Here is a 26668-nt window from a genome sequence, read left to right as displayed (position 1 = left end):
GTGCTCTGCCAACTGAGACGAGGTACTGGCGGAAGTAAATTTGTGAGGACGGGTTGTGAGTCGTGCTTGGGTAGCTCAGTTCATAGAGCACTTGCCCGCGAAAGGCAGAGGTCCCGAGTTCGAGTCTCAGTCCGGTACACCGTTTTAATCTGCCAGGAAGTTTCAAAATCAACGCACGCTCCGCTGCAGAGTGAAAATGTCATTCTGGAGGGGTAGAGTTGCTGCCTCTGGATCACGGGGTCCGAGGTTCGATTCCTGTCCGGGCTGGGGGTTTCCTGTGCCGGGGGACTGGGTGTCTGTGTTGTCCTCATCATGATTCGTGAAAGTGGCTAGATTGGACTGTATGAAGACTGGGACTTTGCACGGGTGCTGACGACCCCGCAGTTCAGTGCCCCAAGAACCAAACCTCATCATCATCATCATCATCATCATCATCATCAACAGTTGGACGTTGTTTTGGTCTTCCAGGTCGGAGGGCGAACTGTGCTGTGTCCAGAGCGAGACGGATGACGATGACGAGGCGAGCATCAGCAGCACGGCCAGCATTCGCAGGACCATCGAGAGGAATGCGCTGAGGAGGAGTCTGCTCAGGTACACATCGACAGTTTAGTTTAATCTCAGTGTTTCTGCAGTACTGCTTCACCTTCTCACCATTCAGTTTTCTTCCTTCCCTCTCTCCATGTTGTGTGCTCAGGTATACCTCGCCCACTATTTTTTTTTTAATCTTCATGTTTTTCCAGTATTCCTTCATATTCTCATCATCCTATTTTTCCCTTCCTTCTGTCCATGTTGTCTGCTCAGGTATACCTCACCCATTGTTTTTTTCTTCACGTTTTTCCAGTATTCCTTCACCTTCTCACCATTCCGCTTTGTCCTTCCTTCCGTCCATGTTGTTCTCGACTTCAGTTCACCTGTCCCTAAAGTCTTGTAAATTGAGTATTTGATTCTTAAAAAAGTTTTTCTCTGTTGCTTCGTATTCGTAGATGTTGTTTCGTTCTAGTCCTTTTCTTATTTCTGTTATCCATTCTGTGCCTTACATCTTTTTCCAGAAATACAGGAATATGTAAATGGTGCACACTTATCTTGATCTCCAAAATGATGTTAGTTATCATCTCATCATGCGTTTCGGGAAAAATCCCATCATCATGTCTATCAAAATAAGTACAGGGTGTCTTTCTGCTCCACTCTGTAACACTATCAGTGCCCAACTGACATACACAAGTTGACACTGTACGAGGTAAACAATTATGCCAGTAAGTGGTGTTGGTGATAGTAACGCCAATAATATTGGGCGTAATTATTGTTGAGTGGGAAACACATTTGTATAAGAGGGGGTTCAATAAGTATTTCAGCATTTTTTTTTTTTCGGGAAGCAGGTTGGTTTCATTCAGGATTGCAATACATCATTGCCAATTCTTTTAGCTACAAAACCATATTTTTCAACGTAACCTCCGTTCATTGCGATGGCCTTACACCACCTTACTGGAGAGCCTGTATAGCCATCTGGCACCACTCTACTGGATGACGTCAGAGTCAACGTCCTGCTCCGTCAGTAACCTCCCCATCACCCACTTACTGCTTCTCACAGTGTGTGTCCTTCATTGGGCTGAACAGATGGAAGCCAGAAGGTTCGAGGTCTGCGTTGTGTGGGGTGGATGAGGAAGAACAGTCCGACCAACTTTTGTGAGCTCCTCTCAGTTGCGCAGCCTCGTGCGATACACGAGCAACTCTGCTCAGATGGTCCTTCTTTGCTCTTGTGGTGTTCTGTTCGGTGGTAAGTAAGTCGATGGGCACACATACGTTTGGGTACCCCAATTGGTGGACGAGTGTGTCAGAGAGGTCGAGTCATGCATCGAGGTGTTTCATTGTGATCCACCGATAACATCGGACGAGAGTGTCCACACGTTCCGGGAGTCACCACTGTACGGCTGGCCGGCTGGGGGAGATGGGACAGGGATACGCAACCTTGTTGTGATGGACACTTCGCCCAACGACTCACCGTGCTTTTGTTCACTGCCAGTTCCCTGTGGACATTCCTCGAGCTCCTAAGAATATCTGCGATGCTCTGCTTTTCTGCCAAAAGAAACTCATTGACAGGTGTCTACTTGGGTGCCACTCTGTTACAGATGCCATTTTGGAGGCTGCGTATAGCACCGGCAGCTATTGGAACTTCATGAAACTGTAGGGGCTGAAGTGGAAATATTCCAAGATGTCTCACAACAAATTTCGCATTTTTTTTTTCAGCCGAAATTGGCCAGGGAAAACAAAGTGTTACATCCCTTATCGAACGCCGCTCGTGTTATTTATAAGGGACACTCAAAAAGTTTCCAATTCAGGGTGTTGCTGCAGTGTAATGCAACGTAGCGCTACTCCAGTGCGGGTATATAAGCACCGACATCTAGGAATGGCTCTGTGTGGCATTCTTGTCTTTCCAGTGTGTTTGCAGTAAGTGCGGAAACATGAGCTATAGCAACTTAATTACCGAATGCGTCTAAGCAGGCCCAGCCTGCTGTTATTGCTGTCTCGGCTGCCGAAGAACAGATACTTGTACACATCCACCGAAGACTGAAGAAAGTGTATGGGATAGGAAGTCTGTCAGAAAGCACCGTTGTGGAATGGTACGCCAAGTTCCGCGCCGCTCGCGATACGACCCGGGGCACCGCTCGACCTGGGAGGCAGGCCAGCCCCGTCCATTACTGACAACTCAACTGGTCTATGCTTGAGCACCCAGTCCATAGTCCTGACTTCTTCCCAGGCGATTATCACGGCTTCAGTCCCTTAAAGTTGGGCCTCGACGTCGACGATTCCTGATCGACGTGCCGCAGGCAGTGCTGGACATCTTCACGCAACACGACACGGTGTGTGACCAAACGGCTATCCTCAGACTGGGGTGTCGCTGGTGTGAGAGCCTCAATACTCGCGGCCATTTTCCCTGATTGGCGTACTGATTTTTGTGATCGCCCCATTATAAGTCAGGGAAGTTCTTACCAAACAAATCATGCTTTACTAAAAAGACCCTAGCTCAAAAATTTCATAGCTACTGGAATTTGAACATAGGAAGTGACACATGTCGAAAGAGATGAAAATAAAAATTTCAGTAAAAGTGTTTAACAGCAAGGTTACATGGCACAATAAAAAGTGTATCAATAAATACGCTACTGGCCATTAAAATTGCTACACCAAGAAGAAATGCAGATGATAAACGGGTATTCATTGGACCAATATATTATACTAGAACTGACATGTGATTACATTTTCACGCAATAGGATGCATAGATCCTGAGAAAGAAGTACCGAGAACCTCTGGCCGTAATAACGGCCTCGATACGCCAGGGCATTGAGTCAAACAGAGCTTAGATGTCGTGTACAGGTACAGCTGCCCATGCAGCTTCAACACGAAACCACAGTTCATCAAGAGTAGTGACTGGCGTATTGTGACGAGCCAGTTGCTCCGTCACCATTGACCAGACGTTTTCTACTGGTGAGAGATCTGGAGAATGTGCTGGCTAGGGCAACAGTCGAACATATTCAGTATCCAGAAAGGCCCGTACAGGACCTGCAACATGCGGTCGTGCATTATCCTGCTGAAATGTAGGGTTTCGCAGGGATCGAATGGAGGGTAGAGCCACGGGTCGTAACACATCTGAAATGTAACGTCCACTGTTCAAAGTGCCGTCAATGCGAACAAGAGGTGACCGAGACGTGTAACAAATGGCACCCCATACCATCACGCCGGGTGATACGCCAGTATGGCGATGACGAATACACGCTTCCGATGTGCGTTCACAGTGATGTCGACAAACACGGATGCGACCATCGTGATGCTCTAACCAGAACCTGGATTCATCCGAAAAAATGACGTTTTGCCATTTGTACACCCAGGTTCGTCGTCGAGTACACCATCGCAGGCGCTCCTGTCTGTGATTCAGCGTCGAGGGTAACCGCAGCCACGGTCTCCGAGCTGATAGTCCGTGCTGCTGCAAACGTCGTCGAACTGTTCGTGCAGATGGTTGTTGTCTTGCAAACGTCCCTATCTGTTGACTCAGGGATCGAGACGTGGCTGCACGATCCGTTACAGCCGTGCGGATAAGATGCCTGTCATCTCGACTGCTAGTGATACGAGGCCCTTGGGATGCAGCACGGCGTTCCGTATTACCCTTCTGAACCCACCGATTCCATATTCTGCTATCAGTTATTGGATCTCAGCGACGCGAGCAGCAATGTCGCGATACGATAAACCGCAATCGAGACGTGGCTACAATCCAACCTTTATCAAAGTCGGAAACGTGATGGTACGCATTTCTCCTCCTTACACGAGGCATCACAACAACGTTTCACCAGGCAACGCCGGTCAACTGCTGTTTGTGTATGAGAAATCGGTTGGAAACTTTCCTCACGTTGGCACGTTGTAGGTGTCGCCACCGGCGCCAACCTTGTGTGAATGCTCCGAAAAAGCTAATCATTTGCGTATCACAGCATCTTCTTCCTGTCGGTTAAATTTAGCGTCTGTAGCACGTCATCTTCGTGGTGTAGCAATTTTGATGGCCAGTAGTGTATAAAAATATATTGGCACATATGATAATACGGAATGTCGTAGGATGTGACCAAAAAACTCCGCATTCATTTTAATAGAATTGATAATGGGTCCTCCTGGAACGCATCGTGAGATGATAGTGAATTTATTTTGGCGATGAACACAAATATTTCATCATTCACTGCGAATCTGACCGCAGATATCCTTAGAGGCTTTTTGTCTAAGGTGATAAAAAGAGTAATAACCCTTAAATTTAGCGGCACCACCTAAAGAGGATTAATCTTCACTTTGTCATTGCTTCAGGTATTTTCTGCATATTTCGCTAGCTCTTCTCTTAACATCTCTTTTCCCAGTTGTCTGTAATGCGTATTACACCTTCGTTTTTTGTAGTAATGCGTCTTTTTACTATCTATTTCTTCAGCTTATTGTTCACATACATGTAAGCACCCTGGTCTTGCCACTGTGCTGCGCTGTTTTAGTTTATGTTGTACACTCCTGGAAATGGAAAAAAGAACACATTGACACCGGTGTGTCAGACCCACCATACTTGCTCCGGACACTGCGAGAGGGCTGTACAAGCAATGATCACACGCACGGCACAGCGGACACACCAGGAACCGCGGTGTTGGCCGTCGAATGGCGCTAGCTGCGCAGCATTTGTGCACCGCCGCCGTCAGTGTCAGCCAGTTTGCCGTGGCATACGGAGCTCCATCGCAGTCTTTAACACTGGTAGCATGCCGCGACAGCGTGGACGTGAACCGTATGTGCAGTTGACGGACTTTGAGCGAGGGCGTATAGTGGGCATGCGGGAGGCCGGGTGGACGTACCGCCGAATTGCTCAACACGTGGGGCGTGAGGTCTCCACAGTACATCGATGTTGTCGCCAGTGGTCGGGGGAAGGTGCACGTGCCCGTCGACCTGGGACCGGACCGCAGCGACGCACGGATGCACGCCAAGACCGTAGGATCCTACGCAGTGCCGTAGGGGACCGCACCGCCACTTCCCAGCAAATTAGGGACACTGTTGCTCCTGGGGTATCGGCGAGGACCATTCGCAACCGTCTCCATGAAGCTGGGCTACGGTCCCGCACACCGTTAGGCCGTCTTCCGCTCACGCCCCAACATCGTGCAGCCCGCCTCCAGTGGTGTCGCGACAGGCGTGAATGGAGGGACGAATGGAGACGTGTCGTCTTCAGCGATGAGAGTCGCTTCTGCCTTGGTGCCAATGATGGTCGTATGCGTGTTTGGCGCCGTGCAGGTGAGCGCCACAATCAGGACTGCATACGACCGAGGCACACAGGGCCAACACCCGGCATCATGGTGTGGGGAGCGATCTCCTACACTGGCCGTACACCACTGGTGATCGTCGAGGGGACACTGAATAGTGCACGGTACATCCAAACCGTCATCGAACCCATCGTTCTACCATTCCTAGACCGGCAAGGGAACTTGCTGTTCCAACAGGACAATGCACGTCCGCATGTATCCCGTGCCACCCAACGTGCTCTAGAAGGTGTAAGTCAACTACCCTGGCCAGCAAGATCTCCGGATCTGTCCCCCATTGAGCATGTTTGGGACTGAATGAAGCGTCGTCTCACGCGGTCTGCACGTCCAGCACGAACGCTGGTCCAACTGAGGCGCCAGGTGGAAATGGCATGGCAAGCCGTTCCACAGGACTACATCCAGCATCTCTACGATCGTCTCCATGGGAGAATAGCAGCCTGCATTGCTGCGAAAGGTGGATATACACTGTACTAGTGCCGACATTGTGCATGCTCTGTTGCCTGTGTCTATGTGCCTGTGGTTCTGTCAGTGTGATCATGTGATGTATCTGACCCCAGGAATGTGTCAATAAAGTTTCCCCTTCCTGGGACAATGAATTCACGGTGTTCTTATTTCAATTTCCAGGAGTGTAGATATTGTTTACTGAAACCAGCTGCTCTCTCCAATGCAAATTTTTCTAGTCCCTCCTGCTGCGTATTTTCTCCAAGATTTTTAAATTTACGAAGCTGCTCTATTTACTTATTTGCTTCTATGTATTTTGTTGCATTTTTTTCTTTCGAATTCTGTCCTTTTAGCTGCCATTGTGTCTCCAATTCCATTGTTCCCAGAAGATTTATTTGAGTAACTGCTTCTGCCATATTTTATGGAAGTACTGCAAAGTAAGGCACAAAAGGCGGAAAGTTTGCCTTAATTCCAATTGATTTCCATCCCGCAATTACTGGTTCAATTGTCATGCGGCCACGTCGGAATCCTTCATACGTGAATCACATGAGTACAAGCAACAGTTCAGCCATACACCACTGTCCATTTATACTTTGTGTATGCGATACTACGCCATCTCTATATGTCAGTATCGCTATCCAATGACTTTCGTCACGCCGGCCGGAGTGGCCAACCGGTTCTAGGCGCTACAGCCTGGAACCGCGCGACCGCTACGGTCGCACGTTCGAATCCTGACTGGGGCATGGATGTGTGTGATGTCCTTAGTTAGGTTTAAGTAGTTCTAAGGTCTAGGGGACTGATGACCTCAGAAGTTAAGTCGCATAGTGCTCAGAGCCATTTGAACCAACTTTCGTCACCTCAGAGTAGTTAACAACTGTGGAACCCAAAAATTCCTAAAGGTACAAAATTAGTAGCAAGGGTGATATTAGGCACTCTAACCTTACAATAAATTTGGGACGCAAACCTTCACATGCTATGTCGACTTTTAGACGTCGTCATGTTCATGAGACCATTACGATCTTCTGGATCACTGGGTGTAAATTTGTTGTTGTTGTTGTTGATGATGATGATGTTGTGGTCTTCAGTCCTGAGACTGGTTTGATGCCGCTATCCATGCTACTCTATCCTGTGCAAGCTTCTTCATCTCCCAGTACATACTGCAGCCTACATCCTTCTGAATCTGCTTAGTGTATTCATCTCTTGGTCTCCCTCTACGATTTTTACCGTCCACGCTGCCCTCCAATACTAAATTGGTGATCACTTGATGCCTCAGAACGTCTCCTACCAACCGATCCCTTCTTCTCGTCAAGTTGTGCCACAAACTCCTCTTCTCCCAAATCCTACTCAATACCTCCTCATTAGTTGTGTGATCTACCCATCTAATCTTCAGCGTTCTTCTGTAGCACCACATTTCGAAAGCTTCTATTCTCTTCTTGTCCAAACTTTTTGTCGTCCATGTTTCACTTCCGTACATGGCTACAATCCATACAAACACTTTGAGAAAAGACTCCCTAACACTTAAATCTATACTCGATGTTAACAATTTTCTCTTCTTCAGAAACGTTTTCCTTGCCATTGCCAGTCTACATTTTATATCCTCTCTACTTCGACCATCATCAGTTATTTTGCTACCCAAACAACAAAGCTCATCTCCTACTTTAATTGTCTCATTTCCTAATGTAATTCCCTCAGCATCACCCAACTTAATTCGACTACATTCCACTATCCTCGTTTTGCTTTTTTTTATGTTCATCTTATATCCTCCTTTCACGACACTGTCCATTCCGTTCAACTGCTCTTCCAGGTCCTTTGATGTCTCTGATAGAACTGCAACGTCATCGGCGAATCTCAAAGTTTTTATTTCTTCTCCATGGATTTTAATTCCTACACCGAATTTTTCTTTTCTTTCGTTCGCTGCTTGCTCAATATACAGATTGAATAACATCGGGGATAGACTACAACCCTGTCTCACTCCCTTTCCAACCACTGCTTCCTTTCCGTGCCCCTCGACACTTTATTTTACCCCTGCCACCTTTAGAATTTCAGAGAGAGTATTCTAGTCGACATAGTGAAAAACTTTCTCTAAGTCTACAAATGCTATAAACGTAAGTTTGCCTTCACTGACTTATCCTCTTAGATTAATCGTAGGGTCAGTATTGCGTCGTGTGTTCCAACATTTCTACAGAATCCAAAATGATCTTCCCCGAGGTCGGCTTGTACGAGTTTTTCCATTCGTCTGTAAAGAATTCGCGTTAGTAATTTGCAGACGTGAATTATTAAACTGATAGTCCGGTAATTTTCACATCTGTCTACACCTGCTTCCTTTGGGCTCGTTATTATTATATTCTTCTTGAAGTCTGAGGATACTTCGCGTGTCTCATACATCTTGCTCACCAGATGGTAGAGTTTCGTCATGACTAGCTCTTCCATGGCTACGAGTTGTTCTAATGGAATGTTGTCTACTCCTGGGCCCTTGTTTCGACTTTGGTCTTTCCGTGCTCTGTCATATTCTTCACGCAGTATCCATTTCATCTTCATCTGCGTCCTCTTCCATTTTCATAATATTGCCTTCAAGCAAATCGCCCTTGTATAGACCCTCTGTATACTCCTTCCACCTTTCCACTTTCCGTTCTGCGCTTAGCACTGGTTTTCCATCTGAGCTCTTGATATTCATACAGGTGGTTCTCTTTTCTCCAAAGGTCTCTTTAATTTTCCTGTAGGCAGTATCTATCTTACCCCTAGTGAGATAAGCCTCTACATCCTTACATCTGTCCTCTGGCCATCCTTGCTTAGCCATGTTGCCCTTCCTGTCGATCACTTTTTTGGACGTTTGATTCCTTTTCGCCTGCTTCATTTACCCCGTTTCTCCTTTCATCAGTTAAATTCAATATTTCTGCTGTTACCCAAGGATTTCTACTAGCCCTCGTCTTTTTACCTATTTGATCCTCTGCTGCCTTCACTATTTCATCCCTCAAAGCTACCCATTCTTCTACTACTATATTTCTTTTCCCCATTCCTGTCAGTTGTTCCCTTATGCTCTCCCTGAAACTCTACAACCTCTGGTTTAGTTTATCCAGGTCCCATCTCCTTAAATTCCCACCTTTTTGCAGCTATTTCGTATTTATTCGCCAGTACCAGACTTTAGACTCTCAATAAATGTGGCCTTCCTGTACGGGAATATACGTAACGTAGGAGTGCAGGGTGTGGCACACAGACCACGACTTACGGGAGTTTGGGTCCGGCCGTGATTCGTGCACGGATAGCCGAATCGGTTGAGGTGACCACCACCACTCGTGTTAAGCGGGATGTCAGCATTCGAGCCCCGGTCCGTCGCAGTTTTCATTGTCGTCATTCTAACACATACTCGACTTTGATTCATATTGTTAATGGCGAATAGATGTCCTGTACAAAACTGGAAAGTTTCCTGTGACGTTTCGAACGTGTGTTGCGGTTCATCTTCAGGTACGAGCCCGGGTCGCGCGGCGTGCACCCCAGCCGGCGGGCGCACGGATCCAGCCACGGCGCCTCCGAGGAGTCTCTGGTGGAACGCATTCGCCGCCTCACCTGCGACCTGGACGGCGAGGAGTCCGCGCCGCCTGCCAGGTTCGTACCCCTGATGATGATGCGTTTCGAGCTGCCGAAACTGCAGTATGTTAAAAAAAAGGAAGATAGCAGCGAACTGACGCATGGTGCAGGGGATGGCAATTGAATCTCAATGTAGTCAAGTGTAATGTGCTGCGAATACATAGAAAGAAAGATCCCTTATCATTTAGCTACAAAATAGCAGGTCAGCAACTGGAAGCAGTTAATTCCATAAATTATCTGGGAGTACGCATTAGGAGTGATCTAAAATGGAATGATCATATAAAGTTAATCGTCGGTAAAGCAGATGCTAGACTGAGATTCATTGGAAGAATCGTAAGGAAATGCAATCCGAAAACAAAGGAAGTAGGTTACAGTACGCTTGTTCGCCCACTGCTCGCATACTGGTCAGCAGTGTGGGATCCGTACCAGATAGGGTTGATACAAGAGATAGAGAAGATCCAACGGAGAGCAGCGCGCTTCGTTACAGGATCATTTAGTAATTGCGAAAGCGTTACGGAGACAATAGATAAACTCCCGTGGAAGACTCTGCAGGAGAGACGCTCAGTAGCTCGGTACGGGCTTTTGTTGAAGTTTCGAGAACATACCTTCACCGAGGAGTCGAGCAATATATTGCTCCCTCCTACGTATATCTAGCGAAGAGACCATGAGGATAAAATCAGAGAGATTAGAGTCCACACGGAGGCATACCGACAATCCTTCTTTCCACGAACAATACGAGACTGGAATAGAAGGGAGAACGGATAGAGGTACTCAAGGTACCCTCCGCCACACACCGTCAGATCGCTTGCGGAGTATGGATGTAGACGTAGATGGATATGTGGTGAAACACAGGAGTTCCGCCCAGTCTTCCTCCATCTCTAATGCCCTCGTCACCGATGGGGTGTGTAACCCGAATCTTACCGAAATACACGGTCATCCGTAGTTGTTCATTACGTAGGTTACCAGTAGGAATCTACACTAAAAAACCTGACTCGCCCTCCAAGAGTTTCTGTACGAACGTAATTGATATCTACATCTACATCGATACTCCGCAAATTACGCTTAAGTACCGTGCAAAGGGTTCGTCGAACCAGCTTCACAATTCTGTGTTATTCCAACCTCGTACAGCGCGCGGAAAGAACGAAAACCTATACCTTTCCGTATGCGCTCTGATTTCCCTTATTTTTATCGTGGTGATCGTTTCTCCCTATGTAGGTCGGCGTCAACAAAATATTTTCGCATTCCGAGGAGAAAGTTGATGACTGGAATTTCGTGACAAGATTCCTCCGCAACGAAAAACGCCTTTGTTTTAAACCCAAATCTTCTATCATTTCAGTTACTCTCTCTCCCTTATTTCGCGATAGTACAAAACGTGCTGCCTTTCTTTGAACTTTTTCGATGTACTCCGTCAGTCCTATCTGGCAAGGATCCCACACAGCGCAGCAGTGTTCTGAAAGAGGACGGACAAGCGTAGTGTAGGCAGTCTCCTTAGTAGGTCTGTTACAGTTCCTAAGTGTCCTGCCAATAAAACGCAGTCTTTGGTTAGCCTTCCCCACAACAATTTCTGTGTGTTCCTTCCAATTTATGTTATTCGCAATTGTAATTCCTAAATATTGTTAAATTTACGGCCTTTAGATTTGACTGATTTATCGTGTAACTGATGTTTAACGGATTCCTTTCAATAATCATGTGGATGACCTCACGCTTTGTTATTTAAGGTCAACTGCCAATTTTCGCACCATAGAGATATCTTTTATAACTCGTTTTGCAATTTGTTTTGATCTTCTGATGACTTTACTAGTCGACAAGCAACAGCGTCATCTACAAACAACCGAAGACGGCTGCTCAGATTGTCTCACAAATAGTTTATATAGATAAGGAACAGCAAAGGGCCTGTAACACTACCTTGGGGAACGCCAGAAATCACTTCTGTTGTACTTGATTACTTTCTGTCAGTTACTACGAACCTCTCTGACTGGAAATGACAAATCCAGTCACACAACTGAGACGATATTCTACAAGCAAGCAATTTCGCTACAATCCGCTTGTCAATACCACTCAACACTTCATGCGAGTAAAGAGCTAGTAGTGTTTCACAAGGACGATTTTTTTTCTAAATCCGTGTTACTGTGTGTCAATATACCGTTTTCTTCGAGGTAATTCATAATGATCGAACGCAAGGTATGATCCACAATCCTGCTGCGTATTGACGTTAATGATATGGGCCTGTAATTTAGTGGATTACTCCTGCTAACTTTCTTGAATATCAATGTGATCTGTGCAACTTTCCAGTCTTTGGGTATGTCGAGCGAACGGTTGTGTGTGATTGTTAAGTATGGAGCTATTGCATCGGCATACTCTGAAAGGAACCCAATTGGTATACAGTCTGGACCAGAAGACTTGCTTTTATTAAATGATTTAAGTTGCTACTTCTACATTACTCATGTTAACAGCTGTTCTTGATTCGAATTCTGGAATATTTACTTCGTATTTTTTCGTGAGCGCGATTCGGAAGGCTATGTTTAATAACTCTGCTGTGGCAGCACTATCTTCGATAGTATCTCCATTGTTAACGTGCAGAGAAGGCATTGATTGTTTCTTGCCGCTAACATACTTCACATACGACCAGAAACTCCTTGGATTTTCTGCCAGGTTTAGAGACAAAGTCTTCTTGGAGAAATAATAAACAACCAGTCAGTTGCAAAACAGAGAGTTTATTGACCATGATATCAGCGGTTATAAAAAGGCCGTCTTCGGAAGGAAATAGTGATAACCTTGTCAGGTTAATAGTGAATAATATGTAGTTACGAACACAAGAGTTATTCATACTTACAGGGTTACATGTTATGTGACGGAGGTACGTAAAAATATATCCCAAAAGTGTCAGTGAAATATAAAATTTCACCTCCACAAAAAACCATCCAGAATATGGCAGTTGCTATTTAGTATTTCCCCACCAATATACGGCTACTGCACTAGCGTTACGTAAGCTAAGGAAAGATTTTAGTAAGAGAGGACACTGGTGGTTTTCGCAAAGAGGGTGTCCAGTGGTGAATGAAACATTATCGTTATTAACCTGCTCAAAACGTTAAAATTAGAAGTATGGCGTTAAAAACCGGATCATATTGAGCTGTGTACGTATTTAAAATTAAGAAAACGGCAACAGGAATTAAGGTGGTGTGTAGAAAAGTCATTCTGGCAACAACAAATTACGTAAACTATGAGAGAGTATAAATAGAAGACAATAGTAAAAAGACTGGGAAAGACACGGGGGGCAAGGTGGAGAAGGGGGGGACTGGGAAAATGTGGGAGTAGAGGGGGTGGAGAAGGAAGGGAGGCGAAGGTGATAAAAATGTATATGAGCAACAAATGTAACATATACTGTGAACACCCAAACCTCTGGAAATACATTTACATCACAATGCAGAAGAAATGTATGTACCATTAGTATGTACAGACGAGACAGTAGTCATCTGGAAGATAGAATCCACATTTCTGCCATCTATCCCCCCCCCCCTCCCAGTCTTTTTGCTATTGTTTTCTATTTCCACTATCTGACCACTTAATTGTCTTTTTCCCATTTTCTTGATTTTAAATTTGTACACAGCTAAATATGGTCCGGTTTTTAATCCTAGCCATGTGTAAAAAATCTTTAGACTTGATTGTATATGTAGGTAGTAATAATGCCAACGGCCTTGCCGCAGTGGTAACACCGGTTCCCGTCAGATCACCGTAGTTAAGCGCTGTCGGGCTGGGCTAGCACTGGGATGGGTGACCGTCCGGTCTGCCGAGCGCTGTTGGCAAGGGGGGGGGCTGCACTCAGCCCTTGTGAGGCAAACCGAGGAGCCACTCGACTGAGAAGTAGCTGCTACGGTCTCGTAGACTGACCTACAGCCGGGAGAGCGGTGTGTTGACCTCTGCGTGGCCCTCTATATCAGTATCCAACGACGCCTGTGGTCTGAGGATGACACGGCGGCCGGTCGGTGCCGTTCGGCCTTCATGGACTGTTGGGGAGGGGTTTTAGTTTTAGGTAGCAATAATGATAATGTCGTGTGGGCCAGCGGATTGGATGGAAGTCTTTGTTTTGACGTCACTTCGGCGACTTGCATGTCCCTAAACTTCCTCAGTTACCTGGCCAGGAGAAAAGGAGCTACAGTTGAATTTGGAATCCAAAATACGTGTCATTTCTGGCGCCTTCTCACATGTTGAGAGGTGAAGACGAGGTTAAAACGAAGATTGAAAAACCTGTGTTCCAAACTGGAGTCGATTCCGTGACCTCTGCCTTTTCAGGCACATTTGCTCTACTGCTAGACGAACGGGTATGTAAAAGGGACTTTTTTTACGAAAGCAAATTGATTTTATTGAGTATTCCGGTACACCATATCGTTCCCCACTGTTTTGGCTACAAAACCTTATTTTCCAACATATCTACATCTCCATCCATACTCGGCAAGCCACCTAACGGTGTGTGGAGGAGGGTACTTCGAGTACCTCTATCGGTTCTCCCTTCTATTCCAGTCTTGTATTGTTCGTGGAAAGAAAGATTGTCGGTATGCATCTGTGTGGGCTCTAATCTCTCTGATTTTATCCTCACGCTCTCTTCGCGAGATATACGTAGGAGGGAGCAGTATACTGCTTGACTCCTCGGTGAAGGTATGTTCTCGAAACTTCAACAAAAGCCCGTACCGAGCTACTGACCGTCTCTCCTGCAGAGTCTTCCACTGGAGTTTATCTATCATCTCCGTAACGCTTTCGCGATTACTAAATGATCCTGTAACGAAGCGCGCTGCTCTCCGTTGGATCTTCTCTCTCTCTTCTATCAGCCCTATCTGGTACGGATCCCACACTGCTGAGCAGTATTCGAGCAGTGGGCGAACAAGCGTACTGTAACCTACTTCCTCTGTTTTCGGATTGCATTTCCTTAGGATTCTTCCAATGAATCTCAGTCTGGCATCTGCTTTACCGACGATCAACTTTATATGATCATTCCATTTGAAATCACTCCTAATGCGTACTACCACATAATTTGTGAAATTAACTGCTTCCAGTTGCTGGCCTGCTATATTGTAGCTAAATGATAAAGAATATTTCTTTTTATGTGTTCGCAGCACATTACACGCCTTCATTGAGATTCAATTGCCATTCCCTGCACCACGCGTTAATTCGTTGCAGATCCTTCAGTATTTCAGTACAATGTTCCAGTGTTACAACCTCTCGATATACTACAGCATCATTCGCAAAAAGCCTCAGTGAAATTCCGATGTCATCCACAAGGTCATTTATGTATATTGTGAATAGCAACGGTCCTACGACACTCCCCTGCGGCACACCTGAAATCACTCTTACTTCGGAAGACTTCTCTCCATTGACAATGACACGCTGCGTTCTGTTATCTAGGAACTCTTCTATCCAATCACACAATTGGTCTGATAGTCCATATGCTCTTACTCGGTTCATTAGACGACTGTGGGGAACTGTATCGAACGCCTTGCGCAAAGAACCACGGCATCTACCTGGGAACCCGTGTCTGTGGCCCTCTGAGTCTCGTGGACGAATAGCGCGAGCTGGGTTTCACACGATCGTCTTTTTCGAAACCGATGCTGATTCCTACAGAGTAGATTTCTAGTCTCCAGAAAAGTCATTATACTCGAACATAATACGTGTTCCAAAATTATGCAACTGATCGACGTTAGAGATATAGCTCTATAGTTCTGCACATCTGTTCGACGTCTCTTCTTGAAAACGGGGATGAGCTGTGCCCTTTTCCAATCCTTTGGAACGCTACGCTCTTCTAGAGACCTACGGTGCACCGCTGCCAGAAGGGGGGCAAGTTCCTTCGCGTACTCTGTGTGAAATCGAACTGGTATCCCATCAGGTCCAGCGGCCTTTCCTCTTTTGAGCGATTTTAATTGTTTCTCTATCCCTCTGTCGTCTATTTCGATATCTACCATTTTGTCATCTGTGCGACAATCCAGAGAGGGAACTACAGTGCACAGCAGTGCATAGTCTCGGAGTTCAAGGTGATGGCCTTACGCCGTCTTACTGGGATTGGGGGAGGGGGATGGGGGGGGGGGGGGAGGAGGCGTGGGGGGCCTGTATCCCTGCAGGGCACAACTCTACTGGTGGACCTAGGAGCCAACGTCTTGCTGTACAACCAACCTCCCAATCATCCACATACCGCTCCCGACGTAGTTAAATTGTGATCCGAGTGATCAGCTCAAATGAGAGTGTGCGCACGTTCGACCATCACAGGAGTCATAGCGGCAGATCGGACAGATTTTTGTCCGGGCTTGCTGCCATGGTGACAGCGTCTCACCCAACGACTCACCGTGCTTTTGTTCACTTGCACTTCTCCGTAGACATTCTACAAGCGCCCATGGACATCTGCGATGCTCAGGTTTTCCGCCGAAAGAAACTCCGTGACAGCTCTCTGCTTTGAACGCACCGCCGTCACAGACGCCATTTTGAGGGTTACGTATAGAATCGCCATCTCCTGGAACTTCTTGAAACTATAGGGACTGAACAGGCAATATTCCTTGATGCGCCACAACTAATTCTGATTTTTTTTCCCCTCCACCGACGTTGGTCGAGAATGAAAATGTTGCATTACTTATTGAATGCCCCTCGTAAATACGAGGTGCATTCAAGTTCTAAGGCCTCCGATTTTTTTTTCTAATTAACTACTCACCCGAAATCGATGAAACTGGCGTTACTTCTCGGCGTAATCGCCCTGCAGACGTACACATTTTTCACAACGCTGACGCCGTGATTCCCTGGCAGCAGCGAAGGCTTCTTTAGGAGTCTGTTTTGACCACTGGAAAATCGCTGAGGCAATAGCTGCACGGCTGGTGAATGTGCGGGCACGGAGAGTGTCTTTCATTGTTGGAAAAGCCAAAAGTCACTAGGAGCCAGGTCAGGTGAGTAGGGAGCATGAGGAATCACTTCAGAGTTGTTATCACGAAGAAACTGTTGCGTAACGATAGCTCAATGTGCGGGTGCGTCGTCTCGGTGAAACACGCATCCCTTCCCGGACGTTTTTGTTGCAGTGCAGGAAGGAATTTGTTCTTCAAAACATTTTCGTAGGATGCACCTGTTACCGTAGTGCCCTTTGCAACGCAATGTGTTTGGATTACGCCCTCGCTGTCCCAGAACATGGACACCATCATTTTTTCAGCACTGGCGGTTACCCGAAATTTTTTTGGTGGCGGTGAATCTGTGTGCTTCCATTGAGCTGACTGGCGCTTTGTTTCTGGATTGAAAAATGGCATCCACGTCTCATCCATTGTCACAACCGACGAAAAGAAAGTCTCATTCGTGCTGTCGTAGCGCGTCAACATTGCTCGGCAACGTGCCACACGGGCAGCCGTGTGGTCGTCCGTCAGCATTTGTGGCACCCACCTGGATGACACTTTTCGCAGTTTCAGGTCGTCATGCAGGATTGTGTGCACAGAACCCACAGAAATGCCAACTCTGGAGGCGATCTGTTCAACAGTCATTCGGCGATCCCCCAAAACAATTCTCTCCACTTTCTCGATCGTGTCGTCAGACCGGCTTGTGCGAGCCCGAGGTTGTTTCGGTTTGTTGTCACACGATGTTCTGCCTTCATTAAACTGTCGCACCCACAAACGCACTTTCGACACATCCGTAACTCCATCACCACATGTCTCCTTCAACTGTCGATGAATTTCAATTGCTTTCACACCACGCAAATTCAGAAAACGAATGATTGCACGCTGTTCAAGTAAGGAAAACGTCGCCATTTTAAGTATTTATAACAGATCTCATTCTCGCCGCTGGCGGTAAAATTCCGTCTGCCGTACGGTGCTGCCATCTCTGGGACGTATTGACAATGAACGCAGCCTCATTTTAATACAATGCGCTTGTTTCTATCTCTTTCCAGTCCGGAGAAAAAAAAATCGGAGGCTTTAGAACTTGAATGCACCTCGTAGTTCCTCAATAGGCTTTGATTAGCATCTTTTGATTGCACCGACTTAGAAGCTTAAATTATTTACACCGCCGAGGGACCGAAGACCTTAGTATTTTACATTAATTGCAACTTGATATTTCTACCCGTTCCTGAGAAAAAGGAGTCTTGACAGACACAGACAGACAGACACGCGGGCAACAAATGGACAAAAAAATATTTTTTTTTAGTGTGATAGAATTGCAAATTAGTATTTTACGGAGCTTTTCCTTCACTTGTCTGTGATACCTTGCTTCTTGTCAAATTTTATGATTCTAGAACTTATTGGGAAATACCCTACTGGTTTTGATGAATGTGTTTGTGGGTGTCGAAATATGTGGCCTACGTGTAAATGATCCTATCTTTTCATTTTATTGGCTTAGAAGCTTAAATTTTTCACGCCGCCTAAGGACCTTGTATCTTAGTACTAGACCGTGCTAAAGGTAACGCCTCCGAAATTTTTACGTAAACATGGTAAAGCTTTTTAAACAAGACAATCTTTATTACTGTCATTCTTTGATGTTGCAAGTGAGGGGAGATATGTGGTTTGTTGATTTGACACACGTGTGGATAAAAATTTTCCCGTCAAAATCGTAAGTTCCCTTTACTGGTTACCGCTTTCGGCTCATAACCGAGCTATCTTCAGATCCAAAAATACAAAAAAAATTGCATATAAATATAGAAAAAAAATTATTCCAGAATGAGATTTTCACTCTGCAGCGGAGTGTGAGCTGGCATGAAACTTACTGGCAGATTAAAACTGTGTGCCGGACCGAGACTCGAAAGACAAAGGTCCCGAGTTCGAGTCTCGGTCGGGCACACAGTTTTAATCTGCCAGGAAGTTCAATAAAAATTATTTTCAGTAGCCCAATTTCCGTCGTCGTCGTTGTTGTTGTTGTTGTTGTTGTCTTCAGTCCTGAGACTGGTTTGATGCAGCTCTCCATGCTACTCTATCCTGTGCAAGCTTCTTCATCTCCCAGTACCTACTGCAACCTACATCCTTCTGAATCTGCTTAGTGTATTCATCTCTTGGGATCCCTCTACGATTTTTACCCTCCACGCTGCCCTCCAATACTAAATTCGTGATCCCTTGATGCCTCAGAACATGTCCTACCAACCGATCCCTTCTTCTAGTCAAGTTGTGCCACAAACTCCTCTTCTCCCCAATTCTATTCAGTACCTCCTCATTAGTTATGTGATCTACCCGTCTAATCATCAGCATTCTTCTGTAGCACCACATTTCGAAAGCTTCTATTCTATTCTTTTCTTGTCAAAACTATTTATCGTCCACGTTTCACTTCCATACGTGGCTACACTCCATACAAATACTTTCAGAAACGACTTCCTGACACTTAAATGTATACTCGATGTTAACAAGTTTCTCTTCTTCAGAGACGCTTTCCTTGCCGTTGCCAGTCTGCATTTTATATCCTCTGTACTTCGACTCTCATCTGTTATTTTTCTCCCAAAATAGCAAAACTCCTTTATTATTTTAAGTGTCTCATTTCCTAATTTAATTCCCTCAGCGTCACCCGACTTAATTCGACTACATTCCATTATCCTCGTTTTGCTTTTGTTGATGTTCATCTTATACCCTCCTTTCAAGACACTGTCCATTCCGTTCAGCTGCTCTTCCAAGTCCTTTGCTGTCTCTGACAGAATTACAATGTCATCGGCAAACTTCAAAGTTTTTATTTCTTCTCCATGGATTTTAATACCTACTCCGAACTTTTCTTTTCTTTACTGCTTACTCAATATACAGATCGAATAATATCGGGGAGAGGCTACCACCCTGTCCCACTCCCTTCCCAACCACTGCTTCCCTTTGATGCCCTTCGACTCTTATAACTGCCATCTGGTTTCTGTACAAATTGTAAATAGCCTTTCGCTCCCTGTATTTTACCCCTGCCACCTTCAGAATTTGAAAGAGAGTATTCCAGTCAACATTGTCAAAAGCTTTCTCTAAGTCTACAATTTCCGTTATGGAATACATACCAATGTAACGCAGTAAACTACTCTTCTATTGGTATGCATTGCGTAATAGAAACTCAAGTATCGAATGTAATTCTCATTGTTCACTTTTTACACGCAGTTTTCTACCATTTTAGATCAGAGGATGGCTCAGTAATAAGCCGAAACCGCTAATCAGTACAGAAAATTTTCCATTTTGGCCTAAGATTTTTAGTCCACACGTGTTTCGAACTTTATTAACGTTACACAACTTTATTGTTAGTGTTTACGTGTTTATTTGTTAACCTAGTAATCCTGAAAGCGGACACATTTCTCCCAGGGAGAGAGACCAGATTCTTCATGACGTCGCGGTAGGATGTTTATTGACGCAGCCATCGCCTCGCATCTGCTTTCGCCGATTCATCACTATCGAAGGGAAGTCCTCGAAGCTGTTCTTTTAACTTATGCACACCGTTGAAAATCGGATGACGCAAAGTCGACGTCAGTGAACTCTATGCGTCTGCGGCACGTGGACGCCAGCCACTGTCAAAATACTGTACAATAACGAAAAGTCGTTGCTCTTAGGAAAGCGACACTCGTACCAAGCACTGAACTGCGCAATGCTATCGACGTCGTGTGAGTTCTGCCCGTTACAGCAACTTCTCCATTTGTTTTCGATAGCAACAACAATGATATTCTGAGGTGGTTGACAGAACGGATGTAATGCAACTCCTGGACACAGACACAACTTTTTGCATGTGTACGACTTTTTTCGATCGCATTGTATTGCATCCCAAAGCAAGTACTCTGCGTTGGGGACGGTGGATATGTACGAACATGGAACACAGACAAATGCAATGTATTGCGAATACGTAGAAACAAGGATCTTTTATTGTATGATTATATGACAGCGGAACAAACACTGGTAGCAGTTACTTCTGTAAAATATCTGGGAGTATGCGTGCGGAACGATTTGAAGTGGAATGGTCATATAAAATTAATTGTTGGTAAGGCGGGTGCCAGGTTCAGATTCATTGGGCGAGTCCTTAGAAAATGTAGTTCATCAACAAAGGAGGTGGCTTACAAAACACTCGTCCGACCTATACTCGAGTATTTCTCATCAGTGTGGGATCCGTACCAGATCGGTCTGACGGAGGAGATAGAGAAGATCCAAAGAAGAGCGGCGCGTTTCGTCACAGGGTTATTTGGTAAGCGTGATAGCGTTACGGAGATGTTTAGCAAATTCGACTGGCAGACTCTGCAAGAGAGGCGGTTTGCATCGCGGTGTAGCTTGCTCGCCAGGTTTCGAGAGGGTGCGTTTCTGGATGAGGTATCGAATATATTGCTTCCTCCTACTTATACCTCCTCCGAGGAGATCACGAATGTGAAATTAGAGAGATTCGAGCGCGCACGGAGGCTTCCCGGCAGTCGTTCTTCCCACGAACCATACGCGACTGGAACAGGAAACGGAGGTAATGACAGTGGCACGTAAAGTGCCCTCCGCCACACACCGTTGGGTGATTTGCGGAGTATAAACGTAGATGCAGATGTAGATGAATCTCATCAGAACGTCTATTTACTACTGACACGATCCACTGGATCTCCACATCCATTAGGAAACTTCCTGATCCATTTGGGGTATCGTCGCTGTAACGTTCTTTAAAAAAACCTTTTTTTTCGATAATTTTTTGGGCATAAGGAAAGGTGGTAGAGACGTAATACGTCGGGTAGTTATTGAGCTTATATTTAAGTATGTTACAAAAAAGTTTTGTCGGAAAATATAAGAAAATGGCGACAATGCATAAATTCTCCCGAGAAATGTTGAATTTGAGGCGATCTCTGACACGCACTATAAATGGTTCCAGTCTGAATCTGGAAAAAAATGGGGGGGGGGGGGGGGAGGGGAGAAGTCTGTGTAATCTACATGGGTGTAGATAGCGAACCACACAGCGAATTTTATAAGCATTGGATTTTTGTGTAATTGGCGAGTGTTTGAATAAAGTCGTTCAATTTTCGCGAAAAAACGAGAACATTTGTTAGTAAATATTGTTTGAGTAATCTAAAATCCCCTTCGTGGTGTTGTTTCAAAGTTGTGGTTACATTTTCAAATAAAAAGACTGAAAATTGTTGGAGTTTTACTGCATGCCGATTTGAGAAATCGTATTTCGAGAACAACGCGTTTCAAGTTCTGTCTTACGGACATGAACAAAAGAAAAAATTCTCGCATTAATCTGCTATCACAGGACTGACCTGTCGTACAGTACCGTTCCGACTGATATCGCATCCACTATTTTCTCGTAGGACGATTGAAATACACTACTGGTCATTAAAATTGCTACAACAAGAAGAAATGCAGATGATAAACGGGTATTCGTTGGACAAATAGTCCCCAGCTCGCGGTCGTGCGGTAGCGTTCTCGCTTCCTACGGCCCGTGTTCCCGGGTTCGATTCCCGGCGGGGTCAGGGATTTTCTCTGCCTCGTAATGACTGGGTGTTGTGTGATGTCCTTAGGTTAGTTAAGTTTACGTAGTTCTAAGTTCTAGGGGACTGATCACTATAGACGTTCCCATAGTGCTCAGTGCCATTTTGCTTGGACAAATATATTATGCTAGAACTGACATGTGATTACATTTTCACGCAATTCGGGTGCATAGATCCTGAGAAATCAGTAGCCAGAACAACCACCTCTGGCCGTAATAACGGCCTCGATACACCTGGGCATTGAGTCAAACAGAGCTCGGATGGCGTGTACAGGTACAGCTGCCCTTTCAGCTTCACACGATACCACAGTTCATCAAGAGTGGTGACTCACGTATTGTGACGAGCCAGTTGCTCGGTCACCATTGACCAGACGTTTTCAGTTGGTGAGACATCTGGAGAATGTGCTGGCCAGGACCGCAGTCGAACATTTTCTGTATCCAGAAAGGCCCGTACAGGACCTGCAACATGCGGTCGTGCATTATCCTGCTGAAAAGTAGGGTTTCTCAGGGATCGAATGGAGGGTAGAGCCACGGGTCGTAACACATCTGAAATGTAACGTCCACTGTTCAAAGTGCCGTCAATGCGAACAAGAGGTGACCGAGACGTGTAACCAATGGCACCCCATACCATCACCCTGGGTGATACGCCAGTATGGCGAATGACGAATTCACGCTTCCGATGTGCGTTCGCGATGTCGCCAAACGCGGATGCGACCATCGTGATGCTGTAAACAGAACCTAGGTTCATCCGAAAAAATGACGTTTTGCCATTCGTGCACCCAGGTTCGTCGCCGAGTACACCATTGCAGGCGCTGCTGTCTGTGGTGCAGCGTCAAGGGTAACCGCAGCCACGGTCTCCGAGCTGATAGTCCGTGTTGCTGCAAACATCGTCGAACTGTTCGTGCAGACGGTTGTTGTGTTGTAAACGTCCCCATCTGTTGACTCAGGGATCGAGACGTGGCCGCACGATCCGTTACAGCCGTGCGGATAAGATGCCTGTCATCTCGACTGCTAGTGATACGAGGCCGTTGGGATCCAGCACGGCGTTCCGTATTACCCTCCTGAACTCACCGATTCCATATTCTGCTCAGTCATTGGATCTCGACCGACGCGAGCAGCAATGTCGCGATACGGTAAACCGCAATCGCGATAGACTGCAATCCGACCTTTATCAAAGTCGGAAACGTGATGGTCCGCATTTCTCCTCCTTTCACGAGGCATCACAGCGACGTTTCACCAGGCAACGCCGGTCAACTGCTGTTTGTGTATGAGAAATCGGTTGGAAACTTTCCTCATGTCAGCACGTTGTAGGTGTCGCCACCGGCACCAACCTTGTGTGAATGCTCTGAAAAGCTAATCATTTGCATATCACAGCATCTTCTTGCTGTCGGTTAAATTTCACGTCTGTAGCACGTCATCTTCGTGGTGTAGCAATTTTAATGGCCAGTAGTGTAGCAGTCGTTGCAATTCCACGAACGCACTAAACTTCACAATTCGGGTTTAGTGCTACTAGAAACAGGCGCATTGCTAGAACGATTTGACAACTGATTTCATATGCGTTCCGTATAAACTTACTACTTGGTGGAACGTCTCCTGGGCTGTTTGGAGAAGCAATAATTATTGCGAAGCGTAAGCCTCGAGTACTTTGTACCAGCAACGAGATGTCTGCCGTGCACGTTTTACGTGTCACGTGTTGAGAACTAATAGAGAAAACGGGAAGAAAATTTATAATCCTATGGCTGAATCCGTAATTCACATCAGAATCCTGGCCACTGTCTTTTAAAGTTCTTAGCAGAATCCCCGAGTCCTTCCGAACTGCTCTCGGCCTAATATTCCTTCATTGGACCCTTTGATGACCCAGTGTTTCGGAGCTGCGTTCGATTCTACGTTTTCGTAATGTTTCTGCCCGAGTACACTTTCTTACCACTCACTCTTAACTATATACTGTAAGATAAGCTATCGAAAGTCAATACTGCACACAAAAATCAAGCATCGTTCCTTTGTTTTTTTCCTACTTTTGCTAACGCCAAGCTAACGTATTATTAATAACTATTGAAAATATTATATATGAAGATAGTAACTGTTCCCGAAAGAACAGATACCATTGATGACCGTGCAGCTTATCTAGAATAAATGATAATTAATCCAAACCCTCAGCTGTGGACAGCAATTAGGTACATTACGTATGTAGATTGTGGACAGTTGGGAATGTGGGTCTCACGGGAAGCGTGCAAGGGATAAGTCCCTGCAGTCGCGCTATTCATCTGTGTCCTCGGTGGCTCAGATGGAGATCCCGGGTTCGAGTCCCGGTCGGGGCACACGTTGTCAGCTGTCCACATCGAGGTATATCAACAGCACCTGTCGGCAGCTGAGGGTTTGGATTAATTATCATTTATTGACAATATTGTCGGAAATCGACGGCGATCTGGTGGATAATTGATATACTAGTCAGTCTTTATCTCAAGGACTTATTAGAAACTTAGAAGTACACGTCAGATGCCAACTGGTTTCTTTTCGATCGAAACTTATCTTCAGACCATCTCGACAGGTCTTGAGCAGAGATGACGGCGAAGCCCTTGTAGTGTAGCGGGACGCCATTCATAACTGGGTAATTACTCTCCAGTAGGTATAAAGATTACCAAACTATCATTTTAATAAGTCATGGTTGCAGAACGCTAAAGCGAATTATTTACAGACAAATGGAAAAACTGGTAGAAGCCGACGTCGGGGAAGATCAGTTTGGATTCCGCAGAAATGTAGGAACGCGCGAGGCATTACTGACCCTATGACTTATCTTACAAGATAGGTTGAGGAGAGGCAAAACTACGTTATAGCATTTCTAGACTTGGAGAAAGCTTTTGACAATGGAATAGTCTCTTCGAAATTCTGAAAGTGACAGGGGTAAAATACAGGGAGCGAAAGGCTATTTACAATTTGTACAGAAACCAGATGGCAGTTATAAGAGTCGAGGGACATGAAAGGGAAGCAGTGGTTGGGAAGGGAGTGAGACAGGGTTGTAGCCTCTCCCCGATGTTATTCAATCTGTATATTGAGCAAGCAGTAAAGGAAACTACAGAAAAGTGTGGAGAAGGAATTGAACTTCAGGGAGAAGAAATAAAAACCACGGACTTTGCCAGTGACATTGTAATTCTGTCAGAGACAGCAAAGGACACGGAACGGAGTGGACAGTGTCTTGAAAGGGAGATGTAAGATGAACATCAACAAAAGCAAAACGAGGATGATGGAATGTAGTCGAATTAAATCAGGTGATGCTGGGGGAATTAGATTTGGAAATGAGACACTTAAAGTAGTAGGTGAGTTTTGCTATGTGGAGAGCAAAATAACTGATGATGTTCGAAGTAGATCATGACTGGATCATTACGGCATCGCCAATTTAGTATTGGTGGGAAGTTTGGGGGGGGGGGGGGGGGGGAGAGGAAGGTAAAAATCGTAGAAGGAGGCCAAGGGATGATTACAGTAAGTAGATTCATAGGGATGTAGGTTGCGGTAGTTACTTGGAGATGAAGAGGCTTGCAGAGAACAGGGTAGCATGGAGAGCTGCGTCAAACCAGTCCTTGGATTGCAGCCCACAAAAAAAAAAAAAAAAATCCAATCTCACTAAATGCTACTATTATGACATTTTGTATTTTTCTGTAGACCAATTCAAAGGTGCGTAAATAATGGCGAATCGCATCACTGGTAGCTAATAAAAAATCTTATCACTGCAACTAACACAGCTTGTTTCTTAATATAATACATACTGGTTGCTGTAGCAACCCTGTTATGAAGTGGAAAAAGTTCTAGATTTTTTGTCACGTGTTGTGGAAGGTTGGAAAACTCTTCAGGGGGGGGTAGGGCGTCAAACGGGCCGACTTGGATCAGAAGAGGCACCACAGGACATTTTAATTTCTACTGTCTATAGTTTTACGAATAAATTCATAAAACTTTGTCAGCATGACCAGGAAGGACTCAGGATTCACACTCATTGCAGTAGAAGTTCGAAAACATATCAAAATAAATTTTTTTAAGTGCGAAATTTCGTCATTTCTTCACTTACTAATGGCTGCATTTGTTGCTATAGGTACACTTTCCTTTATAAGTTAGAGAGATTCTTCGATGAATTTTGCACATCATACATACCATATTCACAGGTGTATGAAACTCTAGAATTTATTTAATTTATGAAAAAACGAATGAACTGTTATATTTTAAACTTCATGTTTAGGGAAAACACAAAATTTATAGTTAATTACCTCAATTTTTGCTACAGTTTTTAATAGAATTCGAAAATTGTGGAGTTTCATATACCATTAAGTATGGTTTGTATGCTGTGCACAATTCATCGAAGAATCTCTCTTACTTATGAAGAAAAGTGTACCTATAGCAACAAATACTGACATTAGTAAGTGAAAAAAATGTGAAATTTCACATG

The 26668-nt window shown here is 45.2% G+C and overlaps 1 pseudogene; it reads left to right on the top strand.

Moving 5' to 3' along the window:
- Nucleotides 1–13528: 13528 nt before the first annotated feature.
- Nucleotides 13529–13646, top strand: LOC124554256 (annotated as a pseudogene).
- Nucleotides 13647–26668: the final 13022 nt, after the last annotated feature.

This window comes from Schistocerca americana, chromosome 11 (assembly GCF_021461395.2).
Source record: "Schistocerca americana isolate TAMUIC-IGC-003095 chromosome 11, iqSchAmer2.1, whole genome shotgun sequence".
Lineage (NCBI taxonomy): Eukaryota > Metazoa > Arthropoda > Insecta > Orthoptera > Acrididae > Schistocerca > Schistocerca americana.
The sequence above is the reverse complement of the archived record's forward strand: the minus strand, read 5'-3'. Positions and strand labels throughout refer to the sequence as shown.